This window comes from Salvelinus sp. IW2-2015, linkage group LG26 (assembly GCF_002910315.2).
Source record: "Salvelinus sp. IW2-2015 linkage group LG26, ASM291031v2, whole genome shotgun sequence".
NCBI lineage: Eukaryota > Metazoa > Chordata > Actinopteri > Salmoniformes > Salmonidae > Salvelinus > Salvelinus sp. IW2-2015.
Window position 1 is genome coordinate 28,536,234 of NC_036866.1, and position 8,189 is coordinate 28,544,422.

General features: G+C 44.2%; 1 pseudogene; it reads left to right on the forward strand.

The window, feature by feature from the left end:
- Positions 1-287: 287 nt before the first annotated feature.
- Positions 288-8,189, forward strand: part of LOC111952120 (cadherin-related family member 5-like) — a 17,833-nt pseudogene continuing 9,931 nt past the window's right edge.

Sequence of the window (8,189 nt, forward strand, 5' to 3'; positions counted from 1 at the left end):
AGTTGTAGCCTTCCTAGCACCGCTCAATGACAGCTTGCTTATGTAAATACAGACATATAGCTTGCCATAGTTAGCCTAGCATCACTCACTTAAGTTACAACAATGACAATAAAGACAGCTATCTAGTCGTAGTTAGCTTAGCATTGCTCAGTGACAGACATGTTAATACGGCTAGCTAGCCACAGATAGCCTAGCATTGATCAGTGGCAAAACGATTTGTTGTTTAACAACAAAATGACTCTTATGTTACCCCACTTATCTTCCTCTGTTCCAGGCCAGGGGTTGTGGTATGAGAGGCTGGGACTGGGCCCGGAGCATGGAGCTGTGCTAAGGAAGGTTCTAGATCCAGGGCTAGGGGCTGTGATTGAGACCTGGTGTTGGATTGAGGCTGTAATGATGCAACCACAGAGGCCTTGTCTGTGCAGGTGGAGGGTCCTGCTCTGGTTCCCACTACTCCTCCTCAGTCCACTCAGAGCCACAGGTAAGACCCATCACCACAACCGTATTATTATCTTACCCTGACTGTCTCATAGAAGAAGAAAAAAAAACAAGTAGGGAGGGAGGACAGTTTTCTGTTGAATGGTGTGTGTGTGTTTGTGAACAAGTAGAACTATTGAACGAGACCCTGTTGGACTGTCAGTGTTCCACATCGTAATTAAAGATGCGTTCCAGAGGTTTTGTACATACTTTTTAGCTATTAGTACTGAAAGTAGCACCCACAAGCCAAAACGGGTCCCGAATATTGTGCACAATTTTGTACAACACCATCCATTTCGTATGATATGTTACACATTTCAATTCGTGCAATATGTTACGAATTTGTAAGCACTTTCATTTAATTTAGATGGGGTATCCAATGAAGCTGTGTGTAAAAGTTAGCTGTTTTTGTTCGTGCAGGGCATCCCTATACAATTGTAGAAGATGGCTTGCCTTGGGAGGCCGGGAGTGGTGACCAAACTGTGAGACGAGAAAATTGTAAGTAATTGTAGTGTACTAGTATATGTTTATCGCAATTTACACCCATCACCACGTTTCCCTAAGCTTCTTCCTTCCCTGCTGAAAAAAAAACTGAAAACACACACACGCGCACACGCGCCCAAGGAAATGAGTCATTTTTTCCCTTGTCAATCTACACCCAATACGCCATAAGGACAAAGCAAAAACAGGTTACATTTTTTTGTTGCACATTTATTAAAAATAAAAAACTGAAATGATTTACATAGGAATTCAGATACTTTGCTATGAGAGTCGGAATTGAGCTCATGTGCATCCTGTTTCCATTGATCATCCTTGAGATATTTCTTCAACTTGATTGGAGTCCACCTGTGGTAAATTTAAATTGATTGGACATGATTTGGAAAGGCACACGCCTCTCTATATAAGTTCCCACAGTTGACAGTGCATGTCAGAGCAAAAACCAAGCCATGACGTCAAAGGAATTGTCTGTAAAACTCTGAGACAGGATTGTGTCGAGGCACAGATCTGGGGAAGGGTACTAAAACATGAACACAGTGGCCTCCATCATTTCTAAATGGAAGTAGTTTGGAACCACAAAGACTCTTCCAAGAGCTGGCCGCTCGGCCAAACTGAGCAATCGGGGTAGAAGGGCCTTGGTCAGGGAAGTGACCAAGAACCCGATGGTCACTCTGACAGAGCTCCAGAGTTCCTCTGTGGAGATGGGAGAACCTTTCAGAAGGACAACCATCTCTGCAGCACTCCAACAATCAGGCCTTTATGGTAGAGTGGCCAGATGGAAGCCACTCTTCAGTCTAAAGGCACTTAAACGAATCTCAGACCATGAGAAGCAAGATTCTCTGGTCTGATGAAACCAAGATTGAACTCTTTGGCCTGAATGCCAAGCATCATGTCTGGAGGAAACCTGGCACCATCCCTACGGTGAAGCATGGTGGTTGCAGCATCATGTTGTGGAGATGTTTTTCGGCGGTAAGGACTGGGAGACTAGTCAGGATCAAGGGTAAGATGAACGGAGCAAAGTACAGAGAGATCCTTGATGAAAACCTGCTCCAGCGTGCTCAAGACCTCAGACTGGGGAGAAGGTTCACCTTCCAACAGGACAACGACCCTAAGCACACTGCCAAGACAACGCTTGGGGACAAGTCTCTGAATTTCCTTGAGTGGCCCAGCCAGAGCCCGGACTTGAACCCGATCGAACATCTCTGTAGAGACTTGAAAATAGCTGTGATATTTCAGCATTTATTACTTCATAAATGAATATAAATTTGCTAAAATTTGTTTTTGCTTTGTCTTAATGGGGTATTGTGTGTCGTTTTTTTAGGGAAAAAAACAAGTGAATCAATTTTAGAATACGGATGTAATGGCTGTAAATGTGGAAAAGGTCAAGGGGTCTGAATACTTTCCGAAGGCACTGTACATATGTGTGTGTATGACTATTGGTTTTCAAATCAACTTTCTTTCATTGTCTAGCAGCCAAAGGCATTATCCTAGTCATATTAGCAACCAATGATAGTTGTTGCATCTCCCCTCTTTCAACATTTCTAAGGATATTTTTATCTCTGTACATGAAACCTCTTGCATGCGCTGTGCGCATTTTAGAACAGTGTTTTGCAGCCAATTGCATTTTGGAACATTTGCGAGTATGCCTACCGCTGTGTACATATTGCTGCGCTTAAAATGTGAAGAAATTATAGTTTATCAACATTTTAAGCTAAACATTCTGATCTTGTCACGTTCCTGACCTTATTTTCCTTTGTTTAGCTGTGTTTAGTTGGTCAGGACGTGAGCTGGGTGGGCAGTCTATGTTGTTTGTTTCTATGTTTAGTTTCATTGTTAATTAGCCTTATATGGTTCTCAATCAGGGGCAGGTGTTTGACGTTTCCTCTGATTGAGAACCATATTAAGGTAGGCTGTTCACACTGTTTGTTTGTGGGTGATTGTCTTCCGTGTCAGTTTATGTACCACACGGGACTGTTTCGTTTTGTCTAGTCTGTTCCTGTTCGTGCGTTCTTCGTTTTATGTAAGTTCTCATGTTCAGGTCGGTCTACGTCGTTTATTGTTTTTGTAAATTTATCAAGTGTACTTCGTGTTCGTCTTGTCTAAATAAAATCATCATGTCTTCACAACACGCTGCGTTTTGGTTCGATCCATGCTCCTCCTCAGACGAGGAGGAGAACAGCCGTTACAGATCTGTTCCATCAGCCTTATTAATTGATACCTCCACTACACCACACTACTTTGATGAGCATTGTGAGTATCCGCAACACCCACAAAAAAAGGTGGGTATACGGCGAATACCTGCGTATACCCTCCACTACACATCTGCTGGTCAGACCAGCTTGACCAGCATGGACCAGCTTGAAATTTATGCTGGTCTGTACTGTTTTTTTTTTAGCAGGGTTGGCACACCTTCTTGTAGGCTGTTCTGTTATTGCTTTGCCAGAATTCATGTATTTATTGATTAAATCCATTAGCTGAAATAACCTTTAAATATCTACCTACAAGGTGTTTTCAGCAGAAATTGTGCTTCCTGCGTGGCTTATATCTCAAAGGCTCAGCACTTTGTCTGATTGGCTACTGTGCTAATCATAGACTTGTCTGATTGGCAGGGAACCCATGTCTGGAGGGCCAGGATGTGTTTTCCACGGTTAGAGAGAACAGCATGATGGGAGAACTTATCATTGAGCTTAACACAGAGCTGACAGCCAATGATGTTGTCTGGAGCCTAACTGGGGAGGATGCTGATTGGTTCTTCCTGGAAGGGCGGAGCATCAGACTCAAGGCCCCATTGGACAGAGTTCTGGACCGGGAGGTAATCTTAAAAATGTTATTGCAACTTTGTCACAATGATGACAGGATTTGGTCTTGGTTTGGTACATGACTCAAACAACAACACACAGCAGAGTCATATGCATATTCAGGTTGACCTTTATTATCATGAATCCTGCACTGGAGGTAGAACTGAGCGATTTCTGCAAGATGGACCAGCTTCAAAGTCAAAATTGGCTAAATTGTTAACATTTATGAAAACAAAAAGTAGCTTTTTGGTCTTAATTTAAGGTTAGGGTTAAGCATTAGGATTAGCAGTGTGGTTAAGGTTAGAGTTAAAATGAGCAGGACCAGATTAAGAAATCATAGGTGGTAGTTTCCATTCAAATCAGGACTGACAGCCATTGTTAGTGTACCCATGAGTGTACCTACGAGTGTAACAGTCATATTGCCAGGGTAATAGGGCCAAAAACCCTTCTATGGATGATATGTCTATTTGACCACAATGCAACAAACTGTATATCTGGCGTGCATGCTGCCCAAATTGCGGCCTTCCCGACTGTAGGCATACTGGTAACTGACAAAATAAAGGAAGCACTTGAGTAAATGAAGAATACGAAGATTACGTTATGGTGTGCGGTGCATTTTCCTTGCATGGTTTAGGTCCACTTGTAGAATCTATGTCAAGGATGATGATAAAACTTAATCCATGATAATTCATGATAAAACTTAATCCACAGTTCTTTTTTTTAGAAACTATTGATCCTCTGTGGCAAAATTATGCTGACTGGTGTATTTTGAACATTGAGAGCGGGCTCCTATGGTTGGATAAACCATTTATTTTCTTTTTTTTGACTCTGGGGCCCTCTACGACTTGGGCGCCTGTAAACCCCCGCATTAATCTTGCCCTGAAGATTTTATGACTTTGTGGCTGCTAGTGACCTCTCTGCAGAGCTCCCTCCAGGTCAAGATTCATGACAATAATTGCCAACTTGCTGTGCAGATATGAAGTGTGTGTGCGTGTGCGTGTGTGTGTATTTGTGTGTGTGTGTGTTTCAGGTGCAGGGCCCGGTCCTGATGGCAGCGTTGACCTGCTATGAGGAGGACATTGTGCAGGTAGAGACTATTAATTTCTGGAAATATATTTGTCCCGCACATTACTTTGAGAAGAGATCTGCTTTGCACTCTACTCAAACAATAGCATGGTATTATTTCATTGTAATAGCTACTGTAAATTGGACAGTGAAGTTAGAACAATAATTTAAGTTAACAAGAATTTAAGTTTTCTGCCAATATCAGATATGTCTATGTCCTGGGAAATGTTCTTGTTTCGTACAACCTCATGCTAATTGTATTAGCCTACGTCAACCATCCCGCAGGGACCCACCGATCCTGTAGAGGTCCTCTTCATCTACACTGATTGAAGTGGATTTAACAAGTGACACTCAATAACAGGTCATTGCCTTCACCTGGATACACCTGGTCAGTCTAGGTCATGTTTTGTACACTCAATGTACATACAGACACTGATGATGAACTGCAGAGCAAGTATGACCACACAGATTCCAATTATGTGTGTGTGTTACCTGTTTGTCCTTTCAAACAGCACCTCCACCTTTATGAGAGCCGTGTCCATTTCACCTGACTCCAAATCCACAGCCACTACCTGCAGGATATCATCGTCATCAACATCAGCTTCACCAATGCAGCTTGTCCATCCTCAATAGAGAGTAATTAGGTTGTTCTCTGGTACTACTCTTCTGTCAAATAAAGCCACTTCAAACGAGGTGTGTTCTGTGATGGCCGTAGCTGATTGGTCCTGGCAATCAGAAGCCCCTCCTTGTGATGTGGAACTGTGTGTAATTGGCCGAGGACCTCAGGGAGTAGTGCATATTGGGATTGATCCTACCGATTGAGAGAAGAGAGTTGAAGTTACAGAATATTACACTATGCATGTCTAGCTGTGTGTACTGTATGTGCGTGTGTGTGTGCGTGTGTGCATACATCAGAGAAGTCCCTGTCCTGTGTCTGTATCAGCAGCACAGTGTTGCCATAAGTGTTGACCAGTGAGGCAGGGCTGTCGCCCTCGATGACAAAGCCACGGTATTCAGCCCAACTGAACTGGGGAGGAAAGCGGTTGACAGCCACAGCACGGACCACCACCGTGGCAACTGAGTACTTCCTAGGATCATTCCTCTGGTACGCCTGAGGAGGGGGAGACATTTTCCATTATCAATGGTTTTGTTCAGTCTTCATACTCGTTTATAACACAGGGGACAGTTTATTAGGTAAACCCATCAAGTACCGGGTCGGACCCCTTTTACCTCCAGAACATCCTGAATTCTTCAGGGCATGGAAACGTTGCTCAATTGGAATCAAGGGACCTAACGTGTGCCAGGAAAACATTCCCACACCATTACACCACCGCCACCAGCCTGTCCGTTGACACCAGGCAGGATTGGGCCATGGACTCTGCCATAAGCATGACGCAACAGGAATCTGGATTCGTCGGACCAGGCAATGTTTTTCCACTCCTCAATTGTCCAGTGTTGGTAATTGCGTGCCTACTGGAGCGCTTCTTCCGGTATGGTCGGCAGCTGCAATAGCCCATCCGTGACAAGGACCAATGAGTTGTGCGTTCCAAGATGCCGTTCTGTTTTTCTGCGCTGTTATTTGCCTGTTTGTTGCCCACTTGTTAGCTTAAATGCTTCTTGCCATTCTCTTTCGACCTCTCATTAACGAGCTGTTTGCGCCCACAGGACTACCCCTAACTGGATACTGGATGTTTTTTGTTTGCCGCACAATTCTTGGTAAACCCTAGACACTGTCATGCGTGAAAAGCCCAGGAGGCCGGCCGTTTCTGAGATACTGATATCGGGACGCCTGGCACCGATGATCACACCACACTCAAAGTCGCTTAGGTCACTCGTTTTGCCCATTCTAATGTTTAATCAAACAGTAACTGAATACCTCGATGCCTGTCTGCCTGCTTTATATAGCAAGCCATAGCCACGTGACTCACTATCTGCAAACCATTTTTGTGAGCGGGGTGGTGTACCTTATAAACTGCCCACTGAGTGTAAGTCTGCATAAGTGTGTGTGTGTCTCACCATGACTTGGAGGTGTAGTGTGGGTGTCTGTAGTCTGTTCCTACTCCTCTTGTCAGACGCACCTCCCCTGTCAGCTCATCCATCACGAAATGCCCGCTATCAGCCCCTGATAACATGTAGCTATCTATGTTATCAGCTCCTAATATTATTCTGCATTTCATTGTAAAGCTAAACGACGTGTGTGTGTGTTACCTGACAGGATGCTGTAGCTGAGAGGTGTGCTGAGCCTCTGTCTCCATCCACAGCATTGATTGGCCCGGAGAGAGACGTCAAGAAGTCCTATAACAGAGACAACATTAACTCAATACATCAGTCCCTAACCGTCAACACGACACACTACCACCGACACCTACCACCCTAACACTGGTCACTAACCTGTTCGCCTTCTGTGATGTTAACCATGTAATGGGATTGGTGCAGACACGATTTGAATGGTCGTTGGAGAGGGGCGTGCACGGCAGGAATTGTGGTACTGGTCGTCTCTGTCCAAGATATTTACGGTCAGGATGGCACTGGTGTTGAACTTCTCTGCAGTGTTCATCTCCTACACATACATAAATACACACATACACACACAGACCGTATCAGACTGAAACAGACTTGGTGGTTAGGAACAGTTCCAGTCATGCAATCTGATGGTGTGCATTATTCACAAAATATATCACGCAGATTGTAGGCGCAGCCAAACTCTTTCTGTAGCAGTAGGTCGTTTTAGTATACCAAAGCGGATATGGTGATCTCCAGTTGTGTTTGGTCTCGTAGTCTAGAGGCTTGGCCAATATCACCTCTCCACTGTTAGGGAGATCCACTCTGAAGTAGGCAGCATCAGGCTGGAACAGAGACCACCCACAAATACTGTACACACTCATTTAAATACACAACATTATTGATGCAGTAAGGAGACCTGGTGTATTATCAATATATTTATTAATACTGTACGAGGTCTGGTCGATGGAGTACATAATGGCGTCGTCATCTGCATCTGTGGCCTGGACTGTAAACACCACTGTATTCACCTCAGCCAGCTAGACAGCACGCAATAGTCTGTTTCAGTGTGTGTGTGTGTGTGTGTGTGGTGTGTGTGTGTGTGTGTGTGTGTGTGTGTGTGTGTGTGTGTGTGTGTGTGTGTGTGTGTGTGTGTGTGTGTGTGGTTACATGTGTAGTTTACTTACCTCACTGATGCTGCGAGGCTGAATGGTGCTCTCCACAAACTCAGGAGTGTTATCATTCTCATTCAGAATCTCCACCATGATCCTGTACTCACTCTGAAACACACACAACACACACCACATTTAGAAGTTTTGGATCCATAATAAAATCACTGGGTACAAGGGA